Below are 21294 nucleotides of genomic sequence, written 5' to 3' on the forward strand. Positions count from 1 at the left end.
TCATGGCATAAATAGGATTGTGCACCTTCCCTTCTCCTACTCTGTGTGTATTGTCTTTAGAGATTGTCTTATCCTTGGGAAGTGTTACCTCCTCAGGTTCCAAGCTAATGCGAGCAGGGGTTACCAAAGGAGGGGCTGTCATGTCCCTCATCCCAGGTGCAGCCTAGTTTTGTTCTGCTACAGACAAACCTCTAGATGTGAGCCTGCTGGAGAGCAAAGCTTCTTGCTGTGCTGGTGACCAGATGGCCAGGCAATGCACAGTGAACTTTGGTGTCTGCTGTGTGTCAGGCACCCAAAGTTTGGGATCTTGCGTTAGTCAGCACAGAGGTTTGAAATGTCTTGATGGTGGTTACACCATCAGCTTTTACCTAAAGTGTTGAAAATCTTCCTCCATGCTTTATGTTTTTTCCCAAAATGTTCCCCCTCTCAAGCAGAATGTATGGTGCAATTTAGTCTAAATATGTTGCTTTGCTACTAATGGCAAAATTCTCTGCTGAGGAAACTCAAAGGCAACCAAGGATCTCAGCTCCCTGAAGGTGTTGTGGGTGGGATTGATAGATCCTACTTCGGAAGTTTACAACATTTGCACCTTCATTTGGGCTAATCACAAACGTCTTTGTTGTTAATTTTGAGATGAAGACACTTTTAGAGAGTGATGCATTCAACTTCTGTTTAGATGTCTTTCAAATGAGATTAATTCTTCCCTATATCGCACCATTTCTCTGTTCTCTCCTTTGATTCTGTTTTAAGCCATATGCAGCCCATGGAGCAAAACCACCAAATGTTGGCCTCTCCAGCTGTCTCCCAGCACTGCACTGCAAGGGGAGAGTTTGCACCTGCCCAGCCTTATGCAAAGTGAAGGATCAGCAGGAGCCAGGGAGTTAGAAATGCTCCAAAGTATTCTTTCCTGAAAAAACAGAGATTGAAAACCCACAACTGAAGGTATTCCTGAGCTCACACAGCACTCTAGGGCTTTATATTACTTTATGTGCAGTGCATCTTTGCAATCTGCTCTATTTCTCTCTCTTACTTTTCTTCTGCTTTACTTGACTGGGAAGCAGCATTGACTTGGAAGGGAGCAGTGAGAGAGTGCAGCAGTCCATACTCCACCACTCTCCGTGCTGTTGGCAGCTGAAAGGGGAAACTATTTGAGGTGGAAACTTCCTCACTTGCATTTTGCCCCCCTCCCCAGCCATATCTTACAGTCAGGGAAGCAGATATTGCATAGAGGGCACTGGTTTATTTCCTACTGTGCTCTTGCGAGGCAGCCATGGACTGAAGTGGAAGCACACAAATCGGCCGGTGCCATTAGGGGTCCTTAATAAATATTAATTTAAGTGTGTGCTTTCTGCTAAGAAGGTGTCTGGTGAGCAGAGTGCACACTGCCAGCTGTGCACAAATTAAGCTTTTCCATTTGCTGAGCTCATGCGTGGCCACAAAATTACATGGGGAGAGGAGATGCACCAAAGTGGGCAGATGCACCCTAAAGTCATCACACCCTGGAGTCCATCCAGTCTCTGTAATTAACATCAGAAGTTTCTTTGTTTTTTATTTTTACTTTTTTGATCTTTATACAAGTGATACTTGGTCTGGTTTAGTAAACTTTAGGATATGATGATTTGCCAAAGTACATAGTTTACACCAAATCTGGCAGTTTTGTCAGCAAGAGAATTATACTCAAACATAAGCAATTATATAGCTTCAAATTTCTTTCTCCTGTTTGCAACTTTTAGGCTTTAATCACTTAGAAAATAGTGAACAATTTTATTCTTTTTTACCAAGTTACTTTTCATTCATAGTTTATAACAAACTTGCTAAGAATGGAAATTGGATTTCAGTTAAAATGCAGAGAACCTGCACTGTGAAATTGCTTTAGTATTAGTTAAGTAAATCTACTTGTGCTGGATGAAGAGGTTTGGGATTTTTTACTAATCCAAATATACTTGTATTTTAAAAGGTTTAAAATACTATTTTTATGTAACAAACTAGACTGATTATTTTTGGGCAACCTTCCAAATTATTCGATCCCAGTTTTCTACTCTCATTTCTTTTTGATGTAACAGCAAGGGAAAAGTTTCTGTTGTGGTTTTTTTTTTTTTTTTTTCCCAATATTCAGTCCTTCTCTTGTTGCTGGGTGAACTGATTGCACAGCTTTTACTGAACTAATATTAAATATAAACCTAAGCTAAATGGATCATTTCATTGAGACAGTAAATGTTTGCAAGGGTAGCTCAACCTGGCCCCAGTGATAGATAAAGAAGTATCAAAAGGAAATAGAAGTACTAGTTTTTATTTTCCAGACCATGAAATGTTGAAGTTTTCTGTAAAACTGTATTTAACCAAATGCGTAAGTCAGTCAATCCTAGATCCCTAATGAGCAATTGATTGTTATCGATTTCCAGTCCTATTCTTGATCTAAAATGGACAACCATTGATTTTAGAATGCTACATAACACAATTAAACTAGGTGAAATTTTTTTTATATCCAGAAATATTCACTGAGATCTAGATAAATGAATAATCATGTGATTTTGGAGTTGAATTTAAGTAGAAATGGAAAGATATTTTATTGTTATCAAACACAGCTGATGATTTTTAATGCAGAATTCTTATTATTTATCTTTATGGTTTGTAAAGCTAAGCATTGTTTATACATTGGAAATCAAACACAAAATAAGTATTTTATGAGCAGAAGAAAAAAGACATGTAAATATATTGGGTTGGATTTAGTTGAGCGAGGTTATTAAATTATTCAGTTCTTCATGTGATATTTAGATAAATAAAGTCTCATTTTCCACTATGCAGCTGATCTCATTAAAGAGAAAAAACCCTTTAATGTTTAAACCATCCTCTAATTCTGAGCAAATCCCTAAGAATGTTCTAAGGAGAGAGAATTCTTAAATCACTGGATTTTGTATCCTAATTAAATCTCTTGACAGCTCGCCACATTATGTGCAGCAGTGGCTCAGTGCAATACAGGAGGTGGAGTTCAGCTTTTCATCATTCTCCTTTTTTACAAAATAAAACTGATATTTCCTTTTTTGTTCTGTGTACTGAGGAGCCCCGTTTCCGGGTGATCCAAGTTCAGTTACTCCTTGGAGGTGTCTGTTTTCTGGGTTTTCTCCTTGGCTGGGAAAGGGGGACTGTCCAGAGGAGGGGTAGATGTTTCTCATAGTGCAACAAATTAGGAGGAGGAGTGGATCTTTTTCTGAACTTGTCTTAAGAATGAAGTATGGGATTTGACTGATAGATTTTAAACCATAAATGGATTAATTAGAGTGTGACTGAGATCATGTATAAAAAAGGAGCAGCTAATTAAGTCTGAGCAGTGCTCCAAATGCCTTTTGTACTGATGACTGGAGATCAAAGGCTAGAACAAATTTTTTAAGATTGTATTTCTTTAAGTGAATAAATGAGCCTTAGTAAGGGTGGACATCCTTTTAGTCAATCCAGGCATATTTTCTACCTGGTTGATATGCTTAGAAATGCCTGATATTTAATTGATGCTTGGGTATTCAGATATATTATGTTCCCATGCATTATGGCAGAATAGATTTGTACTTTTGCATTTTGATACTTTACTTAAGATGAAAAAATTTTCTCTTATGCTTTGGGCTCAGTTGTCTGAGATTCTGAAAATTTTATTATGAATGTGCTGTAGCTGCACCAATCCAGGAATTGCACATGCCCTGGTGAGTCTAGTCAGGTATTCTCTTATTCTCTGTCTTGTGCTGCTGCTGCCTGCTTCTCTTGCCTTCTGTGGCTACAGACACACAGCCAGATTTGGGGTTTGTGAATATTTTTGGGGCCAGGTTATAGTCATCTTGTTATAGATTCAAGGCAACAGTAATAAAAAACAAAAAGCATCTCCTGTGATGTGCTGAATGCCAACTCTGAGCCTGGAAATTGGGAAAATAAGAGCAGTCAGCTCAATACAAATACAAAGCTCAATATAAAGGAGCACAGAATGTCAGTGAGGATTAGGGGTCTAACTGGCACTTCAGTTTTTCTTTAACATTCCATTGCTGTAGTTTAAGTACAAATTATAATTTCCCTGAGCAGAACAAGCCAAACCCAGATACATCCTTGTGGAAGAGATAGTAGGAAGGCAGAAGGACAGGTGTACATCTCCCTGAAAACTGTCATTTCCACATACATGTGATTTTGATGTAAATTTTCTGTGTTGAAGTTGAGGGAATTTTTTCCTTAGAGACAAGAAAAAGGCAAGAAGGAGGCTACTAATTTTTGACTGCTCCCTTCTAAACTGAGAGCTATGTCCACGTGAATTTTTAAATGAAAAGAGTAGGTTTTTGCCACTTGTGGGGGTGGCATGGACCAAATCAGGTCTCGAGGTCCCTGGTTCTGTTTTTTGCAAGGTTGTCTTAGAAGTGACCCAACCATTCAGAGTAACACCATTTAATTCATGAGGCTTATCCCTTTTCCTGTCCTATGGTTCAGCTCCAAAATGAAAAGGATCTTTTAGGACAGTGAGAGTCACTGGTCAATGCCCAGGTGAATGTGCAGAGTCTCCTGTTGGGGGTGTTGAGAAGCTGGGCAGCAGGTGAGGTTTATAAGATATTACTCCTGGCAATCTTATCAGTCAAATTCAGTCTGATGTGCCAAGACTTATGAATGGGATTGAAGGAGGATTTATTGTCCTCCTGCCCTGGATGGCCTGAGGTGGAGTGCTGCTCTCCAGTCTGTGGGTTGTTTGCAACATCTGTGATGCTTCCCATGCATCACAGCACAAACTGCTTCAGTCTGTAATGCTCTTAGAGAAATAGCACCTTTTCATGACAGTAAACATCACGTGATGGATACTCCAAAGCAGGTTTTATTAACCTTTGTGACTTTTTATATTTTTCTGATTTGTTTCTTTTTTGGTGTAATCCATTGTAGAATGATATAATTTCAGAAATGAGAGTAGTGCTAGCTGGAGGCTTAAAAGCATCTCCTGTTGCCAGGTTTGACCAGCAACATAGGAAAACAGTAAATAGCTGCTTCCTCTGCATTTTCCATCTGTGTGAAAAATGAGTTGATTGGTACCTTTCAATCCTCTGCACTGGTTTAAGCCAAGAAGGATCTCCACCTCTGTCTGTGCAGATGGGTGCTCTGCAAGCATCTCTTTCTTTCTCCAATTTAAATTGGAGCACCCAGCAACCATTTGCAGATCATGACAGTGGTATTTGGTCACTGTAGAGGCCATGGCATAGTGCCTTTTAAAGCTACTCAGCAGCAGAGGGGACCTTTGAGTCTCCAAATCAATAACAGAACTCTTGGACTTGGAAAAAAAACCCTAACTACGTCTAAGGGCATATCTGTGTAAAAAGAAGTGTAAATTTTACCTTGTGTGTCTTGCCAAATCCACTTAAACAGCTTTACTAGATCTGCAAGCAGTTACTATTTGGAAGACAGATGACTATCAGCCAGTGTTCAAGCCATATCTGCTCTTCTAAGGGCCTAACTAAATAAGATGATGCCTCTCAAACACTTTCATTTGCAAATAAAAACTGTTCAAAAGCATATTATGGACAAAGGAAGAATTCTGTGGGCAAGGAGATGGGATATATTATGTCTTTTCATAGAAATTTAAACTGGGTTATTTGGCAGGGCACAGCATGCATACAACTGCCTGTATTATGGGGCCCTATTACTGTATGTGATAGAAACAAATAAAGTGCTATTAGATAAAAATGTTATCATCTCCATTATTGTCACAGTAACAGCCACTCAGCCCAGTTCAGATGCTGTGAAACAGTACTGGAGTCACTCTCCAAGCCCACAAAGGCAGGTAGGTGGCAAAAAGCTGCTTGCTCCTCAGCTGCTTGTGGAACTGAGGAGCAAGTGTACAGGAAAGTCTTGTATTCAGGTACAAAGTATGAGCAAACCCATTGTAAAATTGGGATGGGACCCACTGCAGAGACATTAAGTGAAAGTGCATTGGGGAATTTGAAGTTTTCAGGAGTTACAGCGGAACACACATTTCATTTGCTGTGTAAGAGCACAGCATTCCTCAGCCCCTGGAATCAACTGTGTCACTCACATCTTAACCAGGTGACAGCCAAAAAGAGCCATGCCATGCATACAATGTGACCTGGACAAACAACATATGGCATCCAGGAAGCCAGAGCAACACACAGTGAGGCCACATCTTGTAGAAAGCTGTGTATCTCACAGATATGGATGGCAAAGTAAAAAGTTCCTTCCACACAAAAGTATCTCCAAGAATTGTCTATCTCAACTGCTGTGGTGTTGCACTTCTTTTATACAGGCTGCTAATCTGACAGGTTTATACCATCCACATCTATATATGTGTATCTGTCTCTCTAGGTATGGATGGTTATAAACATTTACATACACACACAGAGCTCAGTTTTCTCTCTCTGGCTTTCACAACTCTGACTTTTGCAAGTGGGCTGAGCAATATAACACAAGTAACGTTCTTTTGTATTTTTTTCTTGTTATCTGGATGAGTTTCTTAGCAGTGCTCTCACTGCTGTCTTGGAGCAGTGCTGGTGACTAAGAGGTTGCTTTAACGATATAGGAGCAAAAATCTGAGTCTGATCTGTGTAGCAAGTAGTCAAAGTTGAGATTATTGAATTGAAGATGTGATGCTTAATGCATCAGGTATGGCTTTTGAAGCCCTGAGCCTTTATTGAGGTTTTCAACCTTCTAACTGAATTTAAGGTGCAGAATATTTCTAGGTCTTTGATATTCAGCCACACAGAGGCAGAAGGAAACACAAAGATTTAGCCTGTCTCTCTTCTCAAGGCTGCCACACAAATGAGGGTGCCCTAATTATGCAAAAATTACGCCTGCAAAAGACATTCCTCATTTGAAATCTAGCCCTGTCTGAACTGCAAGACAGAAAGGAAATCAGTTTTTTTTCAGTGACTTGGGAAAATGTGGAACTTAAGTCAGGGGAACTGCTCGTATATGTGCTGCTGCTATTCATGTCTCACAGGAATAAAATTTAATATGAATATGTTTATTATTACCTCATAAAGCCAAGCAGCATTTTAGAGCAGAAAATATCTTTGATTGATTGTTTCCTCCCATTGGAATGAAATCCCAGTGAAAACAATAACATGTTCAAGGAGTCCTTTGGGAAGCAGAGGACGATGAGGCTGGAAAGCCTTGTGCAGTTTCACACTGGTCTGTAAATAAGCTCACACTTCTCTTCTGTCTCTTCCCATCTCTATCCACCTGGGAAGATGTTTATTTTTAGGACACTACCTGTATTTATATTACTGTCTTTGGGACTAGAAGCAGTTCTTGTACTAACAGGATTTACTTTTGAAAGTTTTTGAAGCTGTGGACATTAAAAATTAGAGATGTCCTGTCCCTTTCTAGAGTTAATTGGATGTTAAACCCCCAGTGTATTTCACACCTTCAACTGCTTATAGAGCAGGGTAATATGAGTGATGTATGTCTACTTGGGAAGTTTTGCAGCTGAGAGGGAAGCACAGGAAAGTGCATCCTGCTCCTGAGGTGTGTAGGCTGCAGGGCCTGTGTCCACTTCTCCACATGTATGCATTGCTCACAGTGAAGTTCTTATAGGATATTTGTGATGTCAAACCCCACAGTGACTGTGTTTCTCTGTCCCTCTGATTGTAAGAGACTTGAACATAGATCACTTTGAAGTTTAGAGGGTAACTTAATTGATTCTAATGGACACTGTCCCTTCCCCATCCTTCATCTCTTCAAAACACTTTGAGTTCTCCAAATGAGAAGTGCTAAAAAGGTGAACAGTATTTTTCCTCCTGCGCATAAAATAATGTCCCTATTTTTCTTAGTGGTTTGAAGGGTTGTTTCTCTACCACTTGGCAGAACAGCAGCATAATCTCTCCCTATCTATACAGAAATATAGTCAATTTGATTAAAAAGCCCTCAACAAACACAAATAACCTTCACCATTAGTCATCAAAGGTGTTAATAAATAGAGCACATAAATTTTACATTGATTATCTGCCTCAAATTATACAGCTTCAGCAAGATAAGCTTCATTAGAAGGACTGACCTGTCTCTCTGTTGAAATTTTTATGGAATTACAGCATGCCAATCATTAGATGGAGGAAGCAGCTCAAATTACCTGGCGATGTAAGATCTGGGGGCAAAAAAAGGCAACCTCATTGCTGTAAGATTCGATGCCCAAAAAAAGAAATTCTCCTCTCCCCTCCCAAACACAAAACCACTTATAAAAGGAGAAAATTTAATTAAAAGATTGAACTTGGAGGCAGCAGCTGAATCAGATTTATAGTCTGAAGATCTAGGACACTCCTGCATCTCTTCCATCTGGATCACTTATTTTTTAGGAAAGGAATTTTTCTGCTGTAGATGGTTTACTATTATACAACTAACATTTATGAAGCGACTGAAATGGTAAAGAAACCCACTTAAAAACCCCAAATGAAGAAATACCCCAGAAGCAGCAAGATGTCTTGTCCCAGCCAGTGCTGAAGGTCAGCTTTGGTTGTGATGTTTTCCCTTGTGACTTGCTGCACTCTCATGTGAGGTCACTTTTCTGTTCAACCCCTCAGAGATGTCCATCTCCTATCAGCAAATCCCAGTGGTATAGAAGCTGGAGATGAAAGTCAAGGAAGTCCTGTCCTCCACCTGTCCTTTGCAGAATATTGTTCTTTGGTATAGTTACCCTTTGCTACTTGAATTATGTTTAAACTTTATGTTTATGTGTAAGTGGCCTTAGTGCTGAAGATGAAAGTAATTTGAAAGTGCTGTCTTTCAAGGTGTTAAGCATCCTTGTGTCTATTATAAAGTCAGTGGGAGTTGATAGCACTAATCACCTCACAGGAAGCATTTACCATCCCTGAGGGTTGGAGCTGTAGATTACAAAGTCCCTCGGGGAAGGAGTCTGTCATGATTTATTTGTCTTTGAATCTCCAGAGTCCCCTATGGTGCTGTATAAATAACAACACCCTTCTGGAAATACCATTTGTGCAGCCTTGCTAAGTGACCCACTTATCTTAAACATCTCAAACATCTTAAATTTCTTTCCTACTGTTATGCTTGAGGGTGCAATGTTTGTACTCTCAGGAAGCTGAGCAGGGGGTGCTTGTGGAGATCTGGGGCCTCCAGCCCAGCAGCCTCCCCTCCAGCACCACACTGTGAAGTGGCACAAGCCCAGGGGCTTCCGCTGCCCTGAGAGCACTGACAAGTGCCTTAATGACAAGTGCCTCACTAGTCATTAAAAGTTTAGCTGGAAACTAGTTTATCAAAGATGTGACCTGCAAACATTGAGAAGAACAAAGACTTTTAGGACAATGTTTCAAATGTCTCAGACTGACATGGTGGGGGGAGATTTGTGCCTTGTTTTCTCGCTGTCCTCATCAGTGGCTGGTTGGGGTGTCTGGTGCAGGACACACTCCCCTGCCTGTGTTGTGGCATTGAGGTGATCACTTGCCCTCCACCACTGAACACTGCTGTGTGTTGCCTCTGGATTTGTCAGGTTGGTTTGAAAGCCAGAGCAGATCAGCTCAGCCTCACCTCAGCACCCTGCCTGCAGCCTGTGCTGGGGTGCCACTGTCACTACGCGATGATGTAGGCATCAGATCTCTCAGAGAAGATTCTATGAGTGATCCACACAAGGTGTATCACTGCTTATTTCCAGGAGCCTGATCAAGCAGATGTGTCCCCAGGTGGGAGCACGTGAGACCCACTCTCTAGACTAGGCAGAGAGGAGAAAAAAGAAGGATAAAATCTGACATCTGTTTGGTGTCAGATGCCCCCCTTATCCAGCTGCTCTGCACGCTGACTGAATTACAGATTTACTGCAGAGATTGAAGGCTCTCCCTTTTAACATGGCCCAATTGATGCAGGTTTAGAGGGCTAATTTGCTAGTTCCTCTGGAGAGAAAGGTCATATACTCCTTTGCTTGCAGCAAGGGATTCCAGTGAGTACAAAAGCCCTCAGAGCAGCATTGTCAGTGCATTCAGCACTGGGAGTGTACAGGGTGGTGAGGCAGGACACCAGCTCCTGTAGCAACTCAGGTGTGTGTCTGTGAAATCACATATGATGATGTGTCTTTGGAGTTTGAATTTCTGTACTGACTGTAGTGGGGCAGGGGAGGAATTCAGGCTCAGCTCTCTGCAGCTGGAGGTGACCATGTGCTCCCAGTTAAGCAGGGAATGTCACAATGCAGCCCAGGCACTCAGAATGCTGTCATCAGAGCAAACCTGCTTGCTGCTCACTACCCTCAGCTCAGGACAGAGCTGTCTTGTGGCTTGTAGCACTGAGTGCAGCCCCTCAAGAAGCAGCTTTTCTCTCCATTTCAGACATTCTGAATTCCCCACTTAGAGGTTTCTCTGACTTGGTAAATTCAAATTTTTGATTTTATACTCTGCTGTCATTTCCTGCATGGGAATGGGGAGGCTGAGCCTAATTTCTATTACCAGGCCCACCACTGCAGCAATGGTGAGAGCTCTACAGAAGCTTTTATACATGGATTGCAAGGGGATTACTCCACACTAAAGTGCTTTCTGATCAATGACTACAAGGTCAGCTATTACTCTGTAGAAGTTTCAAACCTACTTGTTAAATTAGGAATTTTTTTTTAGGGATGCAGTCCTGGAAGTGCTGCATATAGGGTGTGTACAATCCCCTGGCAGAAAAAGCTTCCCATCTACCCATCTAATTCAGAAATACTTACATCTGTTTTTCTGTTGTTTTGCAGTTCTTTTTTTCACCTCCTTATTACACGCTCATCACCGATGAAGAGAAGGAGAATCTAAAATCCAAAGTTCACTTCTGTGGTCAAATAATTTGTTGTCTCATGTGAAAGAGTTTTGCTGCTGAATGTATTATCTGCTGTGGGAGACAGAGCTGACAGGCCCTGGGCTGGGAGTTTGACTGTTAAATCCTGCAGACAAGGCTGTTGATGACTTTGACAGATAGCACAGCTTTTGTGTTGTGGCTCTGCTTCACATTCAGATTTTCTTAACCTCATAATATTGAGATCTTCTCATGAGGAGATGCTCTGACAAGTTGAAATATTATTTCAGTGGTTGCCCACCAAATACACCTCTTATCCAAATTAAATTCTTTTGGCCTTCTCTAATTACACAATGAGCCAAGGAGGCCTGTGAGCTGCACAGTGAGGGTTGAGGCTTGCTTGGGGACATGTTTGTTGGTGGACCAGCCTCTTGCTGGGGCTTTTCAGAGCCTTGTCTCTAATGTTACTCAGCAAGGATGTCAGGACCACACAGAGGCTGTGGGACACCCCAAGGTCAGGGTGCATCACAAGGTGATGTGATATCTAAGGTGTAAATGCAGAAAAGGGGCCCAAGGATAAACTGTTGTAGGTTGTACACATTCTTTCATTTGCTGAAGAGTCCTGAATAGCAGGGCTCCATCTGTAGGTGGGTTCATCCCTGGATTTTGGAGACACTTCTTCCCCAGGAGCCTGGCAGCCAGATCCTGCAAAATGCTTCCTCTCCCCACAAGGCCATTTCATTGAGGTTCTTCTCTCTCTGTGATGTTACTTCCCAAATAGCTCACAGCCTCCTCTGGTCATTATTTTGTGTTGGATTTTGGAGGAAAGCGAAAAAGGCTGGCTTTTTTTTTCCTTATGTGTGTCTGTGTATGTCTGTGTGTGTGTGTGTGTGTGAGTGTGTTTGTGTGTGTGTGTAATTCAAATCTGCAAAGTGCTGAGTTTTATTTAGGAGTCACTTGTGCCAGTGAATGAATTAGAGTCGTGGTGATGCAGCTGATTTATATGCAGAAAAATGCATAGCAATATCCAGGGCAGAGACTGGTGCTTCCAGGTAGGAAAGGATCCCATGCAGGGATTTACATCCCCACCCAACTTTGGTGCAGGGCTGCACATCCAGACAGGGGCTCAGTGGAATCTTTCCTTCCTCTCCTTCTGGTAAAGTGTCAGTTCCCTGTGCTGCAATGCCAGATGGCAGACTCAATGGCTCCTCAGCAAAGCTGCTTCCCTTATGATGTGATCTCCTTCCTTCTGTGGGCCAGATCCTCAGCTGGGACAAATCCTAACAGCTCCCCTGGGTTTCACTGCAGCAATGTGAAATTACAGCTGCTGACTCCAGCTGCTGAGGATCCAGCTGGTACCAAACAAAGAGCCCAATGAAAACCTTAGCTCATGGAGATGGCTGCCAAAAATTCAGATGAGCAGCTGTAGACCCAAAGCAAATCTGGGCTCTGATGTCATTGCTCATCATTGTGCCACTGAACCAGTGCTTTAAACCTGATGCTGCAATAAATACACTGAAAGTGCTGGCTACACCTGCACAAATCCACTTCTAAACCCAGGGACTAAAAAGGTTGCACAGACATACCTGAGGTCAAAATCTGACACTCCCCTTTCCACCTCATGCTTTCTCTGCCTACTGCTGGCTTCCTTTGACAGGTGCCATCTGGCTCTTTGCCTTTTGTCTGGCTTGGGTTTGGTGAGCATCCCTTTACCCCACACTGCTGGTGGACAGCCATTTACAATGTGTTTATTCTTGTTGAACTGGTGAAACACTCAGCTGGGAGAAAAGCCTGCCAGTCAGTTTGGTAGGAATGGGGCTGTTTCTCATGTTGTGCCATTTGTGATGTAAAATCCATGAGTTTCCCCACACCTGCAGGAGAGGCCCTGGGTTACAACTTCGTGCAGGGTTTTGGAAGATGCCCACCAAGCTGTGAATGAAGGGCTCCAGTGGATTTCAGCACGGCTTCAGTCCCAAAGCATGCAAGGTTTCTGGCAGCAGGTTTCTTCCAGCATCACACTTTATATATATACATAAATGTATATATATTGGATCTCACTTATTCATGAGTGTTTTTCTTTTACAGGAAGGAGGAGATGCATAGAAAGGAAATGTAATGGCTGCATATAGGAAAAATGTTACTTTCTTTGGCTTTAAAAGTTGAGTTCATACAAACCACAGGAATATTCCTCCTCCCAGTGGGAGAGTCAGGTTTTGTCTGGGTATCATGTCATCTGTCCACATTCATTTTGGATCCAGGAGAAATTATTAAAAGTGATTGAAAAATCAGGCTTTGAAACAGTTGGTATGGAAGTGTGAGACCTGTCTATCACCTTCCATCAAAGAAGTCTTGGCACCTTTCTCACCATCTGACAATTCTCCTCACTCTGCTTCTGTAAAACAGAAATGTTGGCTGCTTGTGGTAGGGGAATGCAGCCTAGTTGATACCAGCAGATATTCTATGCTCACCATGTGACCTGTTGGTAAGCAGCCTTGATAGAAAATAAATTTTTAAAAAGAGAATTAAGGAGACTAGAGGCTATTACTGTGCCTGGCAAAACATGTTGGTTTTCTGGGATATGGACCACAAGAAGCCTTTTTCTGCTTTTTGTAAAGCAGGTGCTTTCTGTTCTCCATCATTGGCCTGTTTGATTTTTTTTCTCCTGTCACTGGTGACTCCTTCTTGGTCAATATCCTGCACCATCATCTAGTCAGATTTCCTTTCAACTATTTGTCTTCCAGAGTTATCCCCTTTCTCTCCTGTTCTCAGAAGTGACTGATTGACCTATTTTCTCATTTCTTTGTATTTCTGCATCAGTCTTTTTATCGGCAGGCTGAAGTGTCACTCACTAATCTAGGAAAACAGCCCTGTCCCAAAGTAGCATAGCCATATTCCTAAGTGCCTTCTTGAGTTTAAAACAAAATCCATAGCCTTCTCCTGCTGTCTCCCACCAAGAGAGTGCTGGGACTGCAGTCACAAATGCGGGGCCACTGCAGGATCAGTGCACAGAGCCAGTGTGACAGCCCCAAGCTGGGAATGGGTTAGAGTCTGGGACTCAGAGCTGTGGACTGCTCAGCTCACAGGCAGCTGAGTTACTGCAAGATGGGACCAGCAAATTTGGGCTTGGTGCTGACACAGCCTTTCAATAACTGGATCATGGGAGCAGAACACCTCCATATGCAATAATATGTGCACAGCTTTATGCACAATAAGGAAAATTAGCCCACCTGCTACTTTTGAGGAAAAGTACCTACCTGCTAAGCTATTGCATAGCTACACTGTCTTCTGCACTTGCTTATTGACTATAGAGAAGGTACCTGTCTGCTGAAAACCAATTTAGCAGGATTGGCTTATTCATTCTGGATCTGTCCTCATTGTCACCTCTGTATAGGAAAAAAAAATACGTCTGTTCACCTTGACACCCCTCCTGTGAATGTGTGTCACTTTTTATTTGAGTTACTGCCAGTAACTTTTCCCAGTGCTCAGGCCAGGCTCAGGGAGCCTGATGTTCCTCACTCTCTGTCCTGAACCTGAGCTTGCCTGGTCTCTCATCTGCTCCTCATGGAGAGTTAAAGGGTTTCCTCCATAAAGGTTCTTCAGGCTCTTGCTCCTGACTTGCTAATACTCCCAACCTCTCCAGAGCATTGTTTGATTTTAATTGTTCTTATTCCTTTTTTTTCGGTCATTTGACATACTTGTGTGTTGCCTAGCATTTCATTAATTTTTCATTTTCTGCCCCTGGGAAATTTCTCTCAAATTTTGGCATGTTTCCCTCATTCTCCCTGCAGAACACTGAGTCAAAGAAATCATTTAGTTTCCTAGTAATATCCGCCTCATCTGTCATCAAGAGATAAAATTACTAAAACAATGAACAAAAGGTTAAAAAAAAAGCTGGACGTGTCCAACTGCCAGATTATAGGTCCTTGCAGTGAAATACTGTTTGTGTGTATATTTTCCCTCTATGCCTTTGTGCATTTTCCCTACGTTTGCCTCCTGCCTACTCTCTCCTCTGTGCTGAAACAACTTGGTTTGATCTGATCCATCTTTCTTGCCTAAAAATGGGGTGGAAACATGTCCTGAAAGCATCATTTTTGCTGATGGGACAGCTGTTTTTGGAGATGTCTCTTTGTTGACTGTTAAAGGAACTTCTGGTTTGTAGCACCAGAAATTTTATTGGGTTGCTTGTGAGTGGAATAGTCAGCTTTTGCCTTCAGGAAGCATGCAGGAAATACTCAAAACATTGGGTAGACAGAGCCAAAAGTGAGCAGAAGTGGGTTCTGCTTAGCAGAGAAGAGGAAATTCTTGGCTTATTATTATTCATATTGTAAATAAAACAGGTTTTCCTGGCCAGCAGATTGTACACAGCACAATTATTATTATTAGCACTGAGGACAAGGATCTGCAAGTGCATTATATCAAATTTATACCCAATTTCTGTGGGTACAGAAATTCCTTTGGAGAGCAGTGGCTCACTCAGGTGTGACAAGTGTAGCAAATGACTGATGGCTTCCTCCAGTTTGCCTTCTGGATCCCAAGGCAGCCGATGTTAACAGGATGTGATCCCTCGTGGAGCTGGGCATGAGAGGAGAGTGGCAGGGCCAGGCTCTGTGCTCTGCAGGGTGGTGCAAACCCAGAGCTCTTGGGGCAGTTAAACCACATTGACACTCACATTGCTCAGATGTGCTCTCTCCTAACTGCAGGTTAGTTGAAGGTCTTTTAATCTCCACAGATCTTCAGGCCTCTGCAAATTACCTTGCAGGTTTTTCACAAGCAAGTGTTAAATCCCAAGTTAGTAAAATGGAATAAAACGTTGTCTGAGTCATCTAAAATTTGTACTGGGGAGCTCTTGTTCAACAGGATGAGACTATCTGTATGTTTCAAACAGATGTCAGGCTGAAGCTTGCTTTTATCCCAGATGTGTGAATTTCCAGCAATGTTATTAACTGGATTGTTCATCCTCAATGCTGTATGGAATTCCTTCCTGCTATTGCCATTGAAGGGAACAAAGGAAGAAAGAAAAAGCTGGGTGGCGTGGGGTGGGTGTTGCAAAGTGTCTTCTGCTTTCCTAGAGTGATTATAGAATAAAGCTTCTGAAAAAGCCACACTCTGCAAATCAGTGGATGTGTTTCATGTGGTAAAGGAAAAAAAGGTAAAAGGCTTCAAATTATGTGTCAGTTTGGAGAATTATGCTTTGGGCTTCTGGCAGTTGTGGTGGTTATTTTAAAGGTGGAATCCAAAAAGTGTAGAAATGTGTGATGGCTTCATGACCTGTTAGTACCAGCCAAAGCCACAGAGTCACCACCAGCCAATAGGGAAAATGCATTTTTCAAGCCTTGACAGAAAATATCTTTGTGTTTTGCATTTGGGCTGCAGTTCAGTTTGAATTCTTTGAAGACCTTCTCATCTATGCTCCTCTGGGTTTGGATTTTTGCTTTTAAAATGTGACAAAGAACTCTTCCTGCTTGAAAAAAAGGCTATGGCCCTTCCCTTATGGTGCATTGATTTTCATATTGTTTAAGCATATGCAGAGCAGAGAAATATCACCAAAGCATGACCATTATTTACAGAGTAAGTAAATAATTGGTAACCATTAAGTTTATATCATGAAGTCAGAGGGAAGACTTTTGTCCAGTCATTGATTGTCCAGAAAGCATGTGTGTGGTCTGTCCTTTATGGCCCATGGCCATACTCTGTTATGGATTTGCCAGAGGAATCAGTCTTTTTAAAATGCATGTTTTTTCCAAACTTCTATGGGAGCAGTCCTAGACCACTTGCTATTCCATAATTCAGGTTAGTAAAACACTGTAAGTTTGCTTTTCTCATTTTAACTTGATGACCTGTGATGAACAAAAATTGAGTGAGCTATTCCAGTTTATTTCCCATGTGCATTTTAATTCTGCATCCAATGCAGGTTGCTCCATCAATTTGTATTTTTCTTAGATCAAGAGTTGCTATTTATTTTTTCCAGATATTTCAGCTGCTTTAGATTTGCTCTGCTAAATGCCCACTAAAGCATCAAGATGACAGTTAGTGAACACTTGAAAGTCTGCTTTATGAAAAATTTTGACATTACGAAATTCGTTTTCTTTCAAAACTTGAATAAACCAACCTTGTTTGAATTTCCCATTAGAACAGAAATTGCAAAGCTAGAGGTGAAATACATCTTTCCATCATCATTAAAAAGTGTGAGAGACCTCAAAAAGGCAACAGTAATCAAACCCCATCATTGGCAGCACAGAGGGAACTCTGCTACGTTCCAAAAGATGAGACAAGTAGAGGGATTGAACAGAATTTTAAGTCCATCTCCAGTGCCTCAAGTAGAGGGATTGAACAGAATTTTAAATCCATCTCCATGGCCGGTATTGCTGTTGATTCATTGCATTTAGCTTCAGAGCCCATCAAGACCCACTCCTTGTCCCTAGAAATGTGGCAGATAAAGATAGGGACCTCTCTCTCCCTCTTGTGTTTAAATGTACAACTCCAGTGATCTTTAGTATACATCACCAGAAGAAAACATATGGCTCCTTTTACATTTTTATTCAGAGGAGTGGGGATTCTAAGGTGACATTTCTGGTAGTCTCTAATGAGCAGCTTTATAACATGTGCTTGCATATGTATCCTCCAGTATAAAATCTCGACATCATACTGGCGTGCCACATGACTTCACACTGTAAATGTCATTAGTGTCTTGTATGTTAACAACCCTAATTGTTTTCAGTGATCTGTCCTGGATTGTTAGCTGAGGATACCAGCTTTTAACAGGAGAGGTTGCACTAATTGCCTGGTTTTCACAGATTGGCTAAACCTTTGGCCTTTTGAAGTTTGTGTGTATGTGTGTGTGTAATCCTTGTTAAAGGCATGCAGATGATGAATGGAGCATTCAGCTGTGCTGGCATCCTCCAACAGCAACTATGGACCTCAGTGGTTCCTACCGGTGAGTTCCTGGGAAGAGAGAGCCAGCTATTAATGACTCTGGCTGCACTTTCTTTTATGTTCAGAAGCTCCCTAAATAAAAAGACACTACAGAACCTCACAGTTTATAATTTGTGTGAGACTTTGTTTAGCTTTGAATTATTTGGAATCTTACTTCTTGGAATCTGGGATCACATTATACAAACACACTTCAGCCATAAATTCTGCAGACTTGCAAAAGTGGTTACAAAAACCAATGCTCTGAAGTGGTGAAAGCCCTTCTTTGGTGCTTTAAATGGTGTCTCACTTATTTGCAACTAGTGAAATTCAACTATAAAAATTCTTTTCTTAATGAAAGGAACTTCTGTAGTAAATAATCCTGGCATCTGTAAAGCAATCCAGAATCAGCCATCTTCAAAGTAACGTGACTTACAAATTTAATGGCAAAAGGAGATTTTGTCCAGAAGACCAGGAAAAACAATTCTGGGGACAGTAAGCATTTCTCTTGCTGAGCAGCTACCAGAGCAAATCTCTCTGCTGCCTGGTTCAGCAGTTCCCTGCCCTGTGGTAATTTTGTCCTTCCATATGAACCTGATTTGAGGTCCCCTGAGCCAGGCTTGTAGTGGTGATTTCCTTGTGCAGAGTGTCACTCCATGCTGCTCTGTGGTGACAGATAGCAAAGCTGACAGGCGATGCTGGGACCCAGGGAGAACCCTCCTCAAATTGCTGTCCTGGGGTCAAGGGATGCCAGAGGCTGGGGTGGGACTGTGGAGGGAGGGAGCCCAACATGTACCAACATTGTACTGGGCAGCATCTGCAAACACAAGCCTGATGAGCCAAGGTTCAGGGAACTCTTCTGTTTTTAAAGTAATAGGGAAAAAATGTTTGGTTTTGTCAGAAATTTGGATTAAATTCCATTTCCATCAGCCTGTGTTAAAAGAGAAATTGTGACTCCCTCATACTTGTCACATAGATTTTTATTTTCCAAAGAAACAAAATATTAATAGATTCTGAAAGTGTAAGACCTTGTAGTGCTTGTGTTTTGATTTATGGCTTCTAATAGCAAAGGAAGCAATACTGTGTGAACAAATTATTCAGAAATCAGAAAAACCTAGGAGGCAGGGGAGAGGGGGGAAACAAGAGGCCACTAAAGAAATTTGCCTGAAGAGGCACCTAAAGGGATTTTGTTTCCCAGTGGAGAGCTGGGGTAAAGTGTGCAGCACTGAAATGTGACTGATCCCATTCCAGATGTATATTCAGCAATGCAGAAAGAGGAGGCAGAAATGGAGAGCAGAAAGCTTGTTGAATGGGGGGGAAAGGAGAATGTTTGGGGTTTTTTGGGGGCGAGGATTTTTTTTGTGTGCTGTTCTGTGCTGCTCTTGCAGCAGTGGGAATTAGGAGGCTGCCTGGTACCACAGCAGCTCTATTGAGGACTCCCTTCTGAAGCAGTGCTTTGGCATTCACGATACATAGACTGAACTGCTGACAGTCCATTCAGCAGGGCAAATGAAAAGGACAAAACTGCCCAGTGTTCTGCTCATCTGCACTGCTTTCTGTTTTAGACTAATAGAAAAACTCTGCTCCAACAGCAAAGGAAACTCTCATCTCTTACTAGCAGTAAATTAGGCAAACCTTGGTTGTATCTGATATTCTGGCTGCTGAAGTGTGGGGTGGGATGCCAGAATGTTCTGCTTTCAGAATTGCAGGTTGAAAGAGTTTGTCATTCAATAATCCAATCTATACAATTCTCTTTAATCTCTTTTCCTAGTGGAGTCATTAAATACACAGGAGTGTTTGGCAGAGGAGTGATGGAGTGTCATACATCTTATTTTGGAACTGACTTTCTTTTTTAGTAACAATGAACATTTTTTTCCGCCCATCACTTTTGTGACTGACACAGAAGATGTATTAAAACAACTATTCAGAAGAAGTGTTTGGTCAACCTGTAGCATTTCCTACATACACAAACAGCTAACAACATTGTCTGGGTAAACCTCTCAGATTTACAGCCAAGTGCTTGTTTGAACTTCCTAAGCATGTTGAAAGATTGATCTTAATGTAAACAGGACCTGCTTGCAGCACTGTTACAGGACTCCTTACAGACAATAGCACCTTACTTTGGTGGGAGCAGGAGGATGCACAGGGCATCCAGCAGACTATGTCTGATACGACGCTGAGATGAAATTTTGCCAGTGGAAGCAGATGTTTTGAGGGTTTATATTTTCAATTTTCCCTTCCGAAACCTCCTAAAAAGCAGCAAGGTTTAGAGCATGCTCATCGCTTCTCTTCTTGAAATCTCTACTCCTTAAGTGGTCTCTTGCAGTTGCTAAGAAACTAGGTTCCCCAAATGGACATCCCTTTGAAAATCCTGGTTTATTGTCAGAAGCATTTGTGGTATTTCAAAGAAGGCAAAAAATGCTGAATAGTTTTATCTTTTGTTTTGGTAGGTTTTTTGGATTTTTTTGTCAGGCGTAGGGTTTTTGTGTTGTTTTGGTTTGGGTTTTTGGGGAGGGGGGTTGGTATGTGTGTAGGGTTTTTTGTTGTTTGTTTGGGAGGTTTTGTTATTTTTGTCATTTTTGGCTTGCTGCTGTGGGCAAGAACAAAAAGAACCGTCTTTTCACATAGAGACACCCAACATGAGAAATTTGGCAGAGGAAAGGATGTTCGTCATCCCTGGGCTTAGGAGGATCCTGCTTTTATAATATGAGAAAATTGGTCCATGTGCACAGGGCCAACATAACACAATCTCACCTCACTCAAGTCTCTTTTCCAAGCCTGCATGGCTAATACAGGCAAGGGAGGACCATGGGGACAGAATAAGGAGCATCTTTATCCTGAAGCCATGTCCAGCTTTTGCTGTTCATGCTCTGCTTTTTCACTGCCTTGTGTATCTTCATTCCAGACCCAAATTCTTGCAGTGAATAGGTTCCAGGAAGAATTTCCAGATGGTGAAGTTGTTCATGTGGTTACTGTGGCAAGGTGGCCAAGAGGCTGATTTAAATGGGGCCAACTTGAGCATCAGGGAGTGCTTGAGCAGGCTGGGGCACACATTTCCCTTGCCTAGAAGATGGGTAATGGCTCTGCCAAGCTTTTAATGTGGTAGCTTTTCAAGTGCATTTATATCTGCTTGATTATCTGTACATTCCACTGATCCTTGACATGAAGACATCCTCTAGTGAGCTGTCCTCACAATCCTTCTCTGCCTCTCCAGTAAAGTGAAAAGCCATCATCATCCTTTACACTAAGATGGTTTTGTGTTCTTCCCTGGGAAAACAGCCATCATTTGAGCCTATCACCAATCTCTAGCTTGCTCCATTTTTTTTTTTGTTTAAAGATGTATTATCTTCAAAAACAGAAATCAAGATAAAGCTTTTCTGATTTATACACTCCATGCTGCCACCTGGTCCTGAATCCACAGTGATTCTGTGTAAAGATTTGCCATCTCTTTCAGTGGGTGTTTCATGCATGAATAGTATGAACTGACTTGGCCTTGTAATGATATGTTTGCTGGTAGAGTGTTATTTACCTGCTAGTTATCTTTGTGTACTGTGGAGAAATTCAGGCAAGATTTGCTACTTGGTAAACAGGAAAACAGGGTGGGAGCCAAAGCCTTTTTATGTGTGTCAACTCCTTTAGGTTTTTTCTACAACAAAT

The 21294-nt window shown here is 41.7% G+C and overlaps 1 protein-coding gene and 2 long non-coding RNA genes across 3 annotated transcripts in view; 2 read left to right on the plus strand and 1 right to left on the minus strand.

The window, feature by feature from the left end:
• LOC128790931 (kalirin-like) overlaps positions 1 to 21294 on the plus strand; it is a 406721-nt gene that overhangs the window by 114442 nt on the left and 270985 nt on the right. The window lies entirely within an intron of this gene.
• Positions 3713 to 9670, minus strand: LOC128790935 (uncharacterized). Its single transcript, XR_008431908.1, has 3 exons — positions 9505 to 9670; positions 8021 to 8107; positions 3713 to 3899 (listed from the first exon to the last, which is right to left on the minus strand). It is a non-coding gene; the product is annotated as an uncharacterized LOC128790935 (long non-coding RNA).
• On the plus strand, positions 10213 to 10761 carry LOC128790934 (uncharacterized). The gene is made up of 3 exons (XR_008431907.1): positions 10213 to 10330; positions 10413 to 10514; positions 10691 to 10761. It is a non-coding gene; the product is annotated as an uncharacterized LOC128790934 (long non-coding RNA).

Source organism: Vidua chalybeata, chromosome 7 (genome assembly GCF_026979565.1).
Source record: "Vidua chalybeata isolate OUT-0048 chromosome 7, bVidCha1 merged haplotype, whole genome shotgun sequence".
NCBI classification, from domain to species: domain Eukaryota; kingdom Metazoa; phylum Chordata; class Aves; order Passeriformes; family Viduidae; genus Vidua; species Vidua chalybeata.